General features: G+C 43.5%; 1 protein-coding gene across 1 annotated transcript in view; it reads right to left on the reverse strand.

The window, feature by feature from the left end:
• LOC135387874 (solute carrier organic anion transporter family member 74D-like) overlaps nt 1–8,361 on the reverse strand; it is a 47,762-nt gene extending 39,401 nt beyond the window's left edge. Inside the window, exon 1 of the mRNA XM_064617065.1 lies at nt 8,190–8,361. The gene's annotated coding sequence lies outside the window, so the exon portion shown is untranslated. The remainder of the gene's footprint in view (nt 1–8,189) is intronic.
• Nucleotides 8,362–13,684: the final 5,323 nt, after the last annotated feature.

Below are 13,684 nucleotides of genomic sequence, written 5' to 3' on the forward strand. Positions count from 1 at the left end.
TATTTTCATGCATGCGCACCAATTATGTGCCTGGGACTCTTACGACAGCGCGTGAAATGCGGTCTTCACTCTGTGACATTCATTTACTCCCGTGCATTTACTCCCGAAAGGGACTATTTTTTGTGGCAATGCAATTACTCCCCAAAAGGAGTAAAAGTACTCCTTTTTTTTCTTAGAGTGCGGAACGCGTGCAATTGACCGCCGCCCCTTTACCATATAGGCAAGGTGCTGGGCCCATGGTCCAGTAGCGTTCATATGCACCAAGGTCTCCGTCACCTTTGGGATTTCCTGTCATCAACAGTCCTCTCCACCCTGAATCCTCATCTTCATCTCTCATATCTACAAATGGCACTGGGGCAGCGCTTACCCAGACCCGACCCAGTCAGGACTGGCTACTCCAAAACGTGTTTGTATACCTTGTTGCGATTATTGCTTCGTACCACGTGTGAAACGGCTTTCCACGTGATGAGTAATCGAGGGGTCATCAGTCTTGCTGAAGGCAATCTCAGATCAGAGTGCTGATAAGCATGAGTATAGGTGGAGTGCATGGGATAAGCTGTGGTCTCGTTTAAGTTCGATAGGATAAGTTGATAGGTAAATTTAAAAAAATAATTCATTAAATTCGTCAACTCAAGGTGTGTTCCTATTGAGATAGAAGTTCTGTGTCCATAGGATTCTGACTTCTTGCTCTTGGGATTTGAACTTTCCAGCAGCGTGCATTTTTAGAATTTTCGTTTCGTCGTATACCTGCATTCAGATATATTCGCAACAACTAATTAAGATCCATAAAGAGCGCTGCGCATTTAATTGGAGGGGTCGAACATTCTCGCATTTCGTAAAAATATACTCAGTTACCTCAGTTATACTCAGTTAATTATGAAAAGTATACTCCGGTATTAAAAACAGAAAAAGAAAAAAAAGTAAATATTGGGGGCCGGCATTCGTACCCCCTTTTTTTTTCTTCGTGTATTTCTTATTTCAATTCTGTTTATTTGTATTTGTGCCCGTCGGTTTCATTTAGGAATGTGCAATTTCCTTTTCGAACCATTTTCACTCCTCTTATTATTTGTTACGCATTTCTTCTTTTATTATATTATCATTATCTTACTATGTCCTCCAACTTTGGAACACTTGGTGGGACTTATTCTTTTCATTGTCTTATTCTTTTTCATTTTTAATTGCGATTAACGCGTCCAGAGCGAGCTTCGTGGACGACGCGTCACCAATTCACCCTCCCACCACGGTTGCCGGAATGGGATCACCCATTCCATTCCAATTCCATTTCGAGGAATGGAGATTTGTTACAATTCCATTCCTTTCAATTCCTCGGAATGAAAAGGTATATGACCAATTCCCACTCCTGGAATGGCTTGGCAACTCCATTCCGTTCCTTTAATTCCATCAATAAAAGAAAAGGGACCGGTAACTCTGCTGGGTAGCCCAGCAGTGCTATAGGGGAGATTGACATTACCCATCACGGAAAAAAGCAAAAAGACAAGGTTATTTTGCCCTTGACCGTGTGGCACCCAGACCCGTCCATTCCAACTCCATTTCGTCTGCGAAAAAAAAAAATGCCTCATTCCATTCCATTCCATTCCATTCCTAGGACAGTTCCCGCCATTGCAATCCAATTCCATTCGGGGCTCTGATAAATCTGGAATGATTCCGGAATCATTCCAACCCCGGGAGTGGCAACACCGCAACCCTGCCTATATCTAGGGTTGCCACCTTTCGGAGTGAAAAATACCGGCTGAGGGAGAGGGGGTGGAATAGAGGGGAAGGAGGAAAGGCTCGTGGGAAAGGGAAAGTGGGTGAGGAACGTTCTAGCTGGCTCGACACAACCACCAACAGCCTTGCACAACCACTGCTCTTGTCTCCACCGAACGCAAGACTTAATGAATAACAATGATAATAATAACAATGAATAATAATAATAATAATAATGAATAACTAAGAACACGGCTGGTGACTGCGGAGTTGGGTCTGTGCTCCAGATCTATTCAAGCTGTAGTGAAATGTTGAAGGGAAAACCCCGTAAAAGCCCTTATGAAAGGTCTTGAGCCACAAATACCGGCAAAAGGCTGCCGGTATCACCTTTCTACCGGCAACCGGCAGAGCGCGCAAATAACCGGCCGTGCCGGTATAATACCGGCCTGGTGGCAACCCTGCCTATATCCCACACAACTGTCACTCGCGAGCTGAGAGTTGAACGTTTCCCCCCCGAGATCCTTAACCTTATTCGAACAGAATGCCGTCCCCGATATGGAAGGTGCATCCCATGTCAAGTGTGACGCCCTCAGGCGCACTCATAAACGCAATCAAACGCACACTTCCCGTTGTTGTTGTTGCTGCTGCTGCTGTTGTTGTTGTTGTTGAATATGCCCCGAATGAAAACCGTGCGTGCTAGAACGAAGGCCATCGTCGAGGAAGTTGTCTGTGTCTGCTGACTCGCCTTCACGGGCGGTTTCGGCTTCGTCGGAAGGCCGGCCATTTTGACGCTGTCATATCAAGGTTAGCTCATTCATAACCTGATCGTGGGATACGGTCAGTCGTACGGATTAAAATATGCGATCGGTTGAAGGAGTTGGGAAAACGATTCCACTCACCGAACTCAGCAACCCTTACACTCTAATAAAAACAAGGAGGAATTTTGCTCTTAGAAGAAAGCGTGCAGTGCAGTCTCCACTCTATGACATTCATTTACTCCGGAGGGGGACTAATTAGTTAGTTAGTTAGCTAGTAAATCAGTAAAATAAGGTGAACCTTGGAGCTATCAGCAGCAACCTGCTGATAGCTACCTGGTGCTACCTGCTCCATTGCAAGAGCTGTATAGCTATTACACCTTCTGATTCAAAATAATTAATAATTATTTTCAGTGACAATGCATATACAGTGAACCCTCGTTATTATGACCATGGTGGTTCTCGAAAGTTTTGGTCGTAATGCGGAATTGTCATATTAACGGGGGGGATGTCAGATTATCGGGGGTCATATTAACGAGGGTTCACTGCAGTACCCAAATAGAGTAAAATTATTCCTTAGGACCAATTTTAGGAGTAATTTTACTCCATTCGGATACTATATGCATTGTCACTAAAAATAATCCCTCTCGGGAGTAAATGAATGTCATAGAGTGGAAGCTGCATTTCACGCTCTGTCCTATAAGAGTCCCAGGTACATAATTCGTGCGCATGCACGAAGATACTTTGAATCAAACCGTCAACCGTGATATGTCGAGTGATATGAAATCTTGCGATATAGACAGGGCGCAATTTGCGAAGAAAGAAGCACAAACCTTTTTCCTTACTCTGTGTGGGTGAAGAATTGTTAAGTTGGCTGAGTTATATATACAGCCTTATATGCCGTCAAATTGACCAAGAGCACATAATAGTGAGTTTTAGTGGATCGTACGCTATCGCCTTTGCGTACGTAAGGCATAGCGTTGATGGTTATGCGCACGCGCAAAACATAGAGCTTCGCGCACGCGCAGAACCACTACGCTATCCCCTACGTACGCAAAGGCGATAGCGTACGATACACTAAAACTCCCTATTTATACGTAGACTGTTGCGTTCGGAAGACCATTTGCGAAGCTGACAATTTGCAGTCCTGAGAAGTAAATGTCGGAGTTAGGAGACTAAAATGGGGCGTAATTACAGTCTATAGGAGACTAGAAGCTGCAATTACTCCCGATTTTACTCTTCCCTTTTTTTTTACTTAGAGTGTAAACTTGTAACTCATTTACGACTCACGACCCGTGATAGATGGGACACTTGCATTTCATTTTATTGCCCTCAAATGCGAGCGCAGTACAGAGGGGAGTGAGGCAAAAAAAAAAAAAAAAGATACACAAAACTACACATAAAAAATAGCATGAAATAACAATACAATAATAACAAACAACAAACAAAGTAAATACCATAATAACAATGTTATAACAACAGGAGCTGAGAGTCTGCTTTCCGGAATGAATCTGGGTTAGTTATCTCAACTATATATATATACAGGGTGTTTGCTCAAACGTGTCCAGAGATTTTATTTAAAGCGAGCGATACAAGAGAAACGAGCGCTACTTTTCAGCTACTAGGTGCTACTAGTAAAGCAGTGCCTGTTTCTTACTCAAGTAGCAGAAAACTAACCACCTGCTTTTCTTTTATCGCTCCCTTTAAATATAATTTCTGGACACGTTAAAGCAAACACCCTGTATACGTGGAAGGTGGTTCCATTCAGTTGCTGTACGTGAAAAAAAAAATGAATGAAAGTAAGAATTAGCGTTACGTGAAGGAATGTGAACTTTACAACAACGATCAGTGCGCGACGAGATGTAAAAGGCGGGCGAGTGATAAATCGTGTATACTCAGTTCGACATGCTGATAAAATTTTACGAAAGAGACAAAGTCGATATATTTTCCTGCTGGTACTTTTATCCTCGAACACCCCCGTATACTGAATAATGCGGAACAACTGAATGATGGAAGGCGTAAAGGATGACGCTCTAAGAAACCTTGAAGTGCTGCTTTGAAAATCAGGCGGTCTACATCTGGAAGGCTTTCTCAATGGCACTTATATACAATCAGCCTCACAAAAAGGCAGACAATCTCTGTTCTAGATATCATGCACATTGACTCGAATACGTGCTCTACACGGAAAGAACAGCTAGGCTATGTAATCGGAGACGGGTCCGCGTTTATTTCCTTGGAACAGGAGAAGCGGTTCGTGTCGGCAAGCACTCTATCGCAGGTGCTTTTAGCTAAGCGTGAATTTTAACAGGCATGTACAAGATACTCAAAAATGTATTTAAGATAAGATAATAAATACTTCCGTTAGAATGTAGTTAAGATAGAGTATAAATACGTGAAAATTAAAGTAATTAAGATAGAGTACAAAATACTTCAAAAAGTATTTGAAATACAGTTAAGATACTATTTATCCTTGAACGCAAAAAATCACTGGTCAATGCGGCAAGTCGCCGCTATGTGACATGAATCACCTAAACCCTGCGCACTACGCAAGTCGCCGCTGTGTGATAGGAGCCACCTAAACACAAGTCCCAAAAAGATGACAAGGAGATATACCACATAACTCCACTAAGTATATGGGACGCAGAACAATGCAAACTTCTAGCAGGTCCCTGCTCGGCGAGGTCGGAATTGAGCGTCACGGCAGCAGGGCACACATAATAGAACCCTCACTCGCCAAGGATTAGTACACACGGGGCAAGATCTAGGGTTGCCACCTTTCGTAGTGAAAAATACCGGCTGAGGGAGAGGAGATGGAATAGAGGGAAAGGGAAAGTTTCGCGGGAAAGGGAAAGTAAGTGAGGGTGGATGAGCACAGAGAGAGAGAGAGAGAAAGAGTGAGCGTGCTCGCTCAAGATTATACGAAGAAACAACTCCCTGTGTGTGGCTGGATCATTGATGCTAGAAATTGCTATAAACAGGCACGAACGGTACACTGGATCGTATTGGAGCAACCGGATTGGAATGTCATTTACTTTGGAAAACGCGTCAATGCTCGCAAACCCTTCTTTGCAGGAGGAGATCTCATCATGGCTGTATACAGCCTAAGTTCTACCTGGCCCGACACAACCACTAATAGCATTTCACAACCACTGATCTTGTCCCCTCCGAACACAAGACTTAATGAATAGTAATAATATTAATAATAATAATGAATAACTAAGAAAACGGCTGGTGATTGCGGAGTTGGGTCTGTGCTCCAGATTTATTCAAGCTGCAGTGAAATGTTGAAGCGAAAACCTCGCAAAAGCCCCTGTGAAATGTCTTGAGCCACAAATACCGGCAAAAGACTGCCGGTATCACCTTCCTACCGGCAACCGACAGAGCGAGCAAATAACCGGCCGTGCCGGTATAATACCGGCCTGGTGGCAACCCTAGCAAGATCTCTCATTGGAGACCTCCAAGAAGGGCTAATGTCCGGGTCAAGTCCGAGGGACTCGGGAAATTTCCAGTGAACAAGCAAGATAATGGAAAGACGAGGCACAGAAAGTTTGTGAGGTAGATCCAAAATATGTAATTAGAGTATTGAGTAGAAAATACCATAAAATGTATTTTAAATAGAGTACAAATACACAAAACAAAAAGTATTGAGTAGAGTACAAAAATACCGCAAATTATATTTAGAATACTGTATTTTAAATACAATACTCCAAATATGTACAGGTCTGGCGTGAAATCTATAGAAATTGTATGCACTAGATTTAGCTAACTTTCAGCGAATGCGGGTTTCAAGTATGAGTGTCCGCCGAATTGCAACAACAACAACAACAACTTTATTTCGAAATGATGGATGGATTCGCCTAATGAATTAGATTCGAATAATGGTTTATCGAAACAATCGAACGATTCCAATATCCTTTGCATGCGCACGGATCTTCTCAATTTGAAAGCGAACTATACGCCAGCGGGGTGTATTTTTTAGAGAAACATTGTCAAACAAGCGTCATCATCTTGAACCGGCGTAAAAAAAAAATAATAAATAAAAAGAACTTGGCTAAATGTACAACACGAAACAAATGAAGAGCATTATTATTACTATTGTTCCGTCCTTCATATTCCCCGCGGATCCAAAAAAAAAAAAAAAAAGATGTTCACCGATACATGCCTTCATGAGTGATCATTGAACTGAATCTATAAATCAAACGTTCATCATACTTTTTCATACTTGAAGCTTCTGAAGGCTTCGCCATTTCTACACGTGCGGAGACCTAGAGACGTTTATTTTTTGGACAAGCAAAAATTATTGACCATGCCATACGCAATATCCCCACGAAGGGTCCCCAGGGTCCGAAGGGTTCGGAGATTTTATTTATTGTTTCCAGGGGGTCCCGTCTTCTTGATCCGCTGGGGGTACTGCATGTCCACCCCTTTCAGGGTGAGTTGAGGCACCTCAAAGGCCCCAGTGTATTTGCATGTCAGCTATGTATATGTTAGTTTTTCGGAAACTGTATGCACATGTATATATACAGGGTGTTTGCTCTAACGTGTCCAAAAATTTTATTTAAAACGAGCGATAAATGAGAAACCAGCGCTACTTTTCAGCTATACTTGACTAAGAAACAGGTGCTACTCGTGAAGCAGTACCAGTTTCTTATACTCAAGTAGCAGAAAAAGTACCACTTGCTTTTCTTTTGTCGCTCGCTTTAAATACAATTTCTGGACACCTTAGAGCAAACACCCTGTATAGATAAATTCATTGATTTGCTTGATTCTGGCCCCTAAACGACAGCTCCGCCTGACGCCCATATATGTATACGGTTGGAAATGTCTCATGGAGCATTGCTGTGTCTCTCTTATGTGTGCCGCAATGTTGAATCACGCCGCTGATTGGTTGTGAAACGTTTAAAACACCGGTTTCTTTGGATAAATTCTCGTTGTCGCGCACATACAGCCGTGTTGGATTTTTCAAATGCACCTATACCACACATATCACTTTTCCATGCCGCATACCTGCGCTAGAGAATCCGTATCAAGTTATCCCGAATGCTTCACAGGTTCGGGCGGCAGTTTAAGGAATAACAAAATTTAATGTCGTTGAGCACTCGTTGTCCGAATATTATTTGAACTGTTTATTTGTTGGAACCAATTAAATAGTACGTTGCACAGTAGAAACACAGATTGCGCGAAAGTTGAAGAAAGTGAAATATAGCAGAAGGTACACACAGACAGGCCCACATTACGGGTACAGCCGATGTAAATCACGTATACGAAATAAAATTGGAGAGCGTCAGTGGGAAGGCAGCTACGGCAAGTTACAATACTAAAGGCTTCTAACTACAAGGCTAAGGGCTTCTTTTTGCATTAAATCTATAGATAAGACGCGTTTGCGGCCTGTGCACTTATAGTTTCTCTTTTCTTTTTCTTTTTTTTTTTTTATTGAAAGTGGCTTATTACACCCCTGTCACAACTGCACCGTGCAAGTGCTGATACATTTTGTCGGGAACGCTCAGGACATGGTTGACGCGTGCAAAACAGTTTTCTGAATGGAAAATACTAGCCGATCACCTGTGGAGAAGACATTAAGTCACGAAAAACAGGTCAATTGCACGAGAGGGACTTGGCAGCAAAATGTACGTAGCTCTATCAGATACGCTAAATACTGGCTGTCAGGGCCGTGTTATGTATACAACTCAAACTTACTTCTTATATACTACACTGACCACAACTTACCTGGTGTTCTCCGATACGACTCTTCTACTTGCTCACCGAGTTTTCTTTTTCTGTTCCTCACAGTTCCAACCCCGCAGCGGCCGCAGGAGATATCCAACACACACACGCGCACTTCGAACTCATCACAAGATACACCAGGACGAAACTCGACATGACGGAATGCAGCGTTCGTGCCGCTCGCCCTTCGAATGGCACCCTTTCCCCTGCGACCACCTTCCTTCACCTTCAAAGGTATTTTTCTTTCTGCTTGATCACTTTTTTATAGTTATTCTTTTTTTTTTTTTAGTGCAAAGAGGAAGTCCGTTCACCGTTAACTTGTTGGGCTTCCCGAATTCGAATTTGTGGTATAGCAGACGACGTTTTCTGTCGTCTGCTAAATTCTACTAATAGCAGACGACATTTTCTGTCGTCTGCTGAATCTTGATCCGTTGTGGTACGTGGAGTTCTGCGAACTGTTTATTCGTATCGTTTGTCCCTCGGGGATATTGGCGATGGGACAACTCGTGTCGTATCTATGATGTGTTATTATTAAGCGGTTTTCTAGTCGAGAGTGAAGAGTTGCGAAACCGGCTTTGGATTTTCCTGTCTCCGCCCACATGATTGGTTGTCTCGGTGGGGGTGTCGTCTGCAACTTTTTTGTCGCCGTTCTGTACTGTAGCTGTGCGTTGCTGTGCTTATGGCAACGCCGTAGAACGTGAAAATGGCACTATTTATGTTTCACAGACAATAGAAACTGTACGCGTAAGCCGACGTGTCTTAGTGAAGGTATTGTTCTCCGCAGTCCAAAAGTAGTGTTGGGATCCGGGATGTCCCGGGATACCGTATGGTCTTGATATCCCGGTATCCCTGGATTTCGGTAATTTTTTCGTATTCGGCACTTGCACTGTGGGAGTAGTCCCGTAATTTTATCAAGTCATTTTCACCAAATCAAAATTTAATCAAAATTCAAATCATTTTATAGTGGCTTCTACAATAAGCGCACAAACGAAGAGTATCGACTCCCAACAGAAGTCAAAGCCATTCAACTAACGTGTTGTCTTTGCTTATCGCGCGCCGAAGATGGACTGGACGCCAAATGCAGGAGTTTTTTTTTTTTATTTATAGTTTCCACAACGTAGTGGAAACTGTGCCAAAATACTGAGATTACAACGGAAAACATTGAGTTGGGATGAGCGTTTTCATTGGCGTGTAGAGACAGGCCGCTGAGCATACTGACACACAAAATGCACACCGGAAACGTCGGAGTCACTGCACAATTGTTGCGCATGCGCACTATCTCGGTTTCATCTCACTCCCCAAACTTCGAGATCGAAAAAAAAAAAAATGACCCGGGATACCTATATATCCAAAATACTTTATTATCATTGTTGTCGTGCCAAGGCGTACCATCTACACTTGTAAAGTATACTCACGTATAGCCGCACTCACCCGTACCGGAATCCAGGAACGGCCATGAAATTGATCTGGAATCTCCGGTGGCAATCGTTACATGGAAAGCAGAAGCCCTGCTAGAAAATCCCGACTACTATTTCGAAACTGACGTCACGCTTTGGGGGGACGTCACTCGAGATGTCACGTGCTCTGAAAGCTAATAGAGGCATCGTTAGAAATGAATGAAGACCCTCTAGTCTCGCTTCTTGACGTCATTAATGACATCCCGCACTGTAAAAAAAAAAAAAAAATACAATAAAAGGAAACGGGACAGCAAGTTTGAAAAAGCTACGAAAATATAACCTGGTTCGGAATATACATAGTTTCATTCTAAATTACAGCGTGCTCTACACTCTAAGAAAAAAAGGAGTAAAACGGGGAGTAATTTCAGCTTCTACTCCCCTAGTCTGCAATTACTCCCCATTTTAGTCCCCTAACCCAACATTTAGTCCCGACATTTACTCCCCAGGACTGCAAATTGACACTAAACTTCGCGAAGGGTCTCCTGAATGCAACAGTCTACGTAAATATGTGCCGTTGGTCAATTTGAACGACATAAGGCTGTATAACTCAGACAACGTAGCAATTTTCCAGCCACACAGAGTAAGAAACAGTTAGCGCATCTTTCTTCGCAAATTGTGCCCTAGTATGGCGCAAGATTTTATATCACTCGATATGTCACGGTTGACGGTTTGCTTCAAAGTATTTTCATGCGTGCGCACCAATTATGTACCTGGGACTCTTACAACAGCGCGTGAAATGCGGTCTTCACTCTGTGACATTCATTTACTCCCGAAAGGGACTATTTTTTGTGGCAATGCAATTACTCCCCAAAAGGAGTAAAAGTACTCCTTTTTTTCTTAGAGTGTAGTTACGCTTTAGACTCGTACATACTTATACTTTCACTTATTATGGAGTCAACCATATTCTAGACCTGGGCTTCAGAAACGTCGCCCATTCGACTTTCGACGGCTCGACCGTTGTCACGACTGAGCACAAAATCCTGTACTTGTTTCGTGCAATGAAGTTACGTATAGAGGACGCTGCTGCAGCAGCAGCATGCCACCATTTTGTGTCTGCTCATAAACAAAACACGATTAACGAGTCAGCCGAGTCGAAACGCAAACAGTGTGCGCCGTTTTGACGTTGATGACTGTGCCGGAGCGATTGCCTTAAATATATACGAACGTTAGCGCATGAGTCAAGTAGGCAATGGGGCCGAGGCATTTCGCCTTACGTTTAGGGGGGAGGTTCAAAGCGAAAACCATCGGCAGCGCATCATTAAGGTTACGAGGAAACGGCCACGCACACGTCGCTGATGAATGTGTGTTCTGACGCTTCGTGTCAGATGGAACGCAATTAAGCTGCATTGGAATCACGATTTCACATGGCCATTCTTTTTTTTTTTTACAGCTGCGTTGTCCGTTGTTTGCAACGAAGCATTTGCTTTTCGTCAGGGTTGTGTTCTGCCATTCGAAGAGCCTTCGGAAGTATAGGTAGAGAGAAAATAAGAGAAGAAGATGCGTTAATTTACTGACGGTTGTTATGTGTGTGTCACGCAACACGAAAATGTCGTCTGCCAAGCCAACTCTATCTCGCCGATTCAAAGCCCAGGGGTGCTCATGCTGGTAATAACCGTTCGTTTCCATGGTTACTACAGCTGAAAACATGGATGCGATCGGCTGAAAATCGGCTGAAATGCGATCGGCCGCTCGGACATTTTGTCTAGGTCAGGGGTGCCGAAGTGGCGGCCCGCGTGGCCTCCAAGCAAAAAAATAAAAAAATAAAGATAAATATTCAGCACAAGATTCATGAACGGTCGCGGCGTTATCATTGTGCTCCGTACTCGTGCGGTTTTGGTAGAAAACTGTTGTCACTGACCTCAGCTGATGACTCTCTATACCAAGAGGCGAGCGGGGCCGGTTGGCACGTGACAACAGCGAAGACGACGCAACTAAGTCAGCCGGTGCCTGACATAACATTTCCCCGTTCTTTTTTCACTAAACATATCCCGCTCCTTGTCTGTCTATCTCTGTGTTGCTTTCGTCGCCTTTGCTGATGAGTCTCTATAACCCTGTGCCTGCGTTTCATCTTTATTTGGTTAATGTTAAATTCTCGAGCAACATTTCTTAAAGAAACCTGCATCAAGTCAAGTCACGTGGCTTTTGTTTTGCCCTGATTTCCAACGCCTTGAGTGTGAAATAAATTTATCTATCTATCTACATGGCCGATTTGTAATATTGACACCTTCAATGCCACCAGAAACGGACCGGTTCAGTTTTGCAGGCTTTTCAATCTCCGGAATGAACTGGAGCAAAGATTTTTTTCGATTGCAGGAGACTTGAAACGGAGCTTTTTGGTTCGCCGTTTTCTGCAGTTGTTGACAACGTTTAAGCACCGAGTGATCTCCAGTGCGTCGCACCGATAAGAACAAGTTCGCTGAAGTTGGCGCGGCTTCGTTTTACTGTTACGTTGGACGAAATTATCTGAAGATACGTAAGTTGTCGCGGACAAACCTGTCCATGTTCGGTACAACGTACGTTTAATAATAGTAATTCGTGGCGTTACGTCGCGAGACAACTGTGTCGACGTACGTCTGCGAGCAGGCGTTTTCTGTGAAGAACCTTAAAGGGGGACTCCGCAACAAAATCACAAAGTTTGTGGCATAGCAGTAACCCTTGGGGTGTCAGGAACATACATACGAAATATCGCGTTCCCAAAGTACGCAGATTTTACAAGAGATAAACTGATGTTCTGAGGCTGGAACAACATAGAAGGGACAGAGCCCATTTGGTAGAGCCCTGGACCGGCAATCCAGAAGATGTGGGTTCGATCCCTACAGCTGGCTAACCTTTTCAGTGACTTTCATCTTTCAACGCAGATTTTATTCGAACGAATTATTACGAAGTAAGCGCTTCGCCTCTGTGAAGCAAGAGGGCGCTGAAAGCTACACTGCTGACGTCATTCGGCATGGGAAGAATGCGAGCTTCGTAGCAGACGACAATGCTGGGTGACGTCACAGTATCTTCCTCCGGGCGAACCGCTGTGCGCTTTGCATTTTGGTTTCGGTTTGGTATTTTTCATCATTTAGGAATTAATTACTCCCACAAAATGAATGCGAATGTGGTATTCGATATCAAGGGAGCGCACCGCGTTCGATATGATGCTCACCTAATTTTTTTTCGACTCCTTGCGAAGTATCCCTTTAAGTTACGCTCACTACTAACAATCAATCAATCACCTCAACGCAGTCCTTTCAGGATTGCGATGGCGCAACCACTTTCACACGATGTTGACGCAATTGTTAAACACAAGATATGCCAAGTTTCCTCCTGACGCAGCAAATAAAAAGGGTAACCCAAATGTATACGTTTTATGCCTTTTTAAGTTCTGCGTTGTGTCGTCTATGTCAGAAACAGGTTACCCCAAAGCCGCGATCCGCGTAGCTCCTTCATGACTCAATGTGGCCCGCTGACACGAAGGAGTTCGGCACCCCTAGTCCTAGGTGCTTTTTGGCCACTCACCCTTCCGTCCCCCTGTCGTCTGCTACCACTGATGGCTGCCATATTGTCGCAGCTTACAACCATACCTCTCCTACTGACGCTTATTTTGCTTTGAATGTAACCACCCTCGTTGCACCATTCCAGTCAGATGGCATCAAAATAAAGTTCTCGCTTCGCTGCACAGGTCGGCAGAGGAGTCAGATGCAGCCTCAGCTAAGTGCTGGTACTCAAAACCATTTCGAGTAAGTGTCTGCATGCAGGGGAAACTGGTTACTGGTTCTAAGCAGTGCTTTTTTTGGTTAACTTTTAACCCAACTGGTTGCTTTTCAACACCGGTAGCTTCTTGGGGGAACTCGTTCCCGTTTTAGCTAACGTTTAGATTAAAACTTGGTGTGGTTCTATGAAATGTGCGTAGAGGAAAACTCGTTATATCAGATATTTGTATAGTTTTCGTATATCAGAGCTATTATAAAACATCTTGCCCATTGTGGATTAATAAAAGGAAGGTCAACAGATTAAAAAGTGTATATTAGGTAATATATAACTTGAAAGTTTCTCGTT

This window comes from Ornithodoros turicata, chromosome 3 (genome assembly GCF_037126465.1).
Source record: "Ornithodoros turicata isolate Travis chromosome 3, ASM3712646v1, whole genome shotgun sequence".
Lineage (NCBI taxonomy): Eukaryota > Metazoa > Arthropoda > Arachnida > Ixodida > Argasidae > Ornithodoros > Ornithodoros turicata.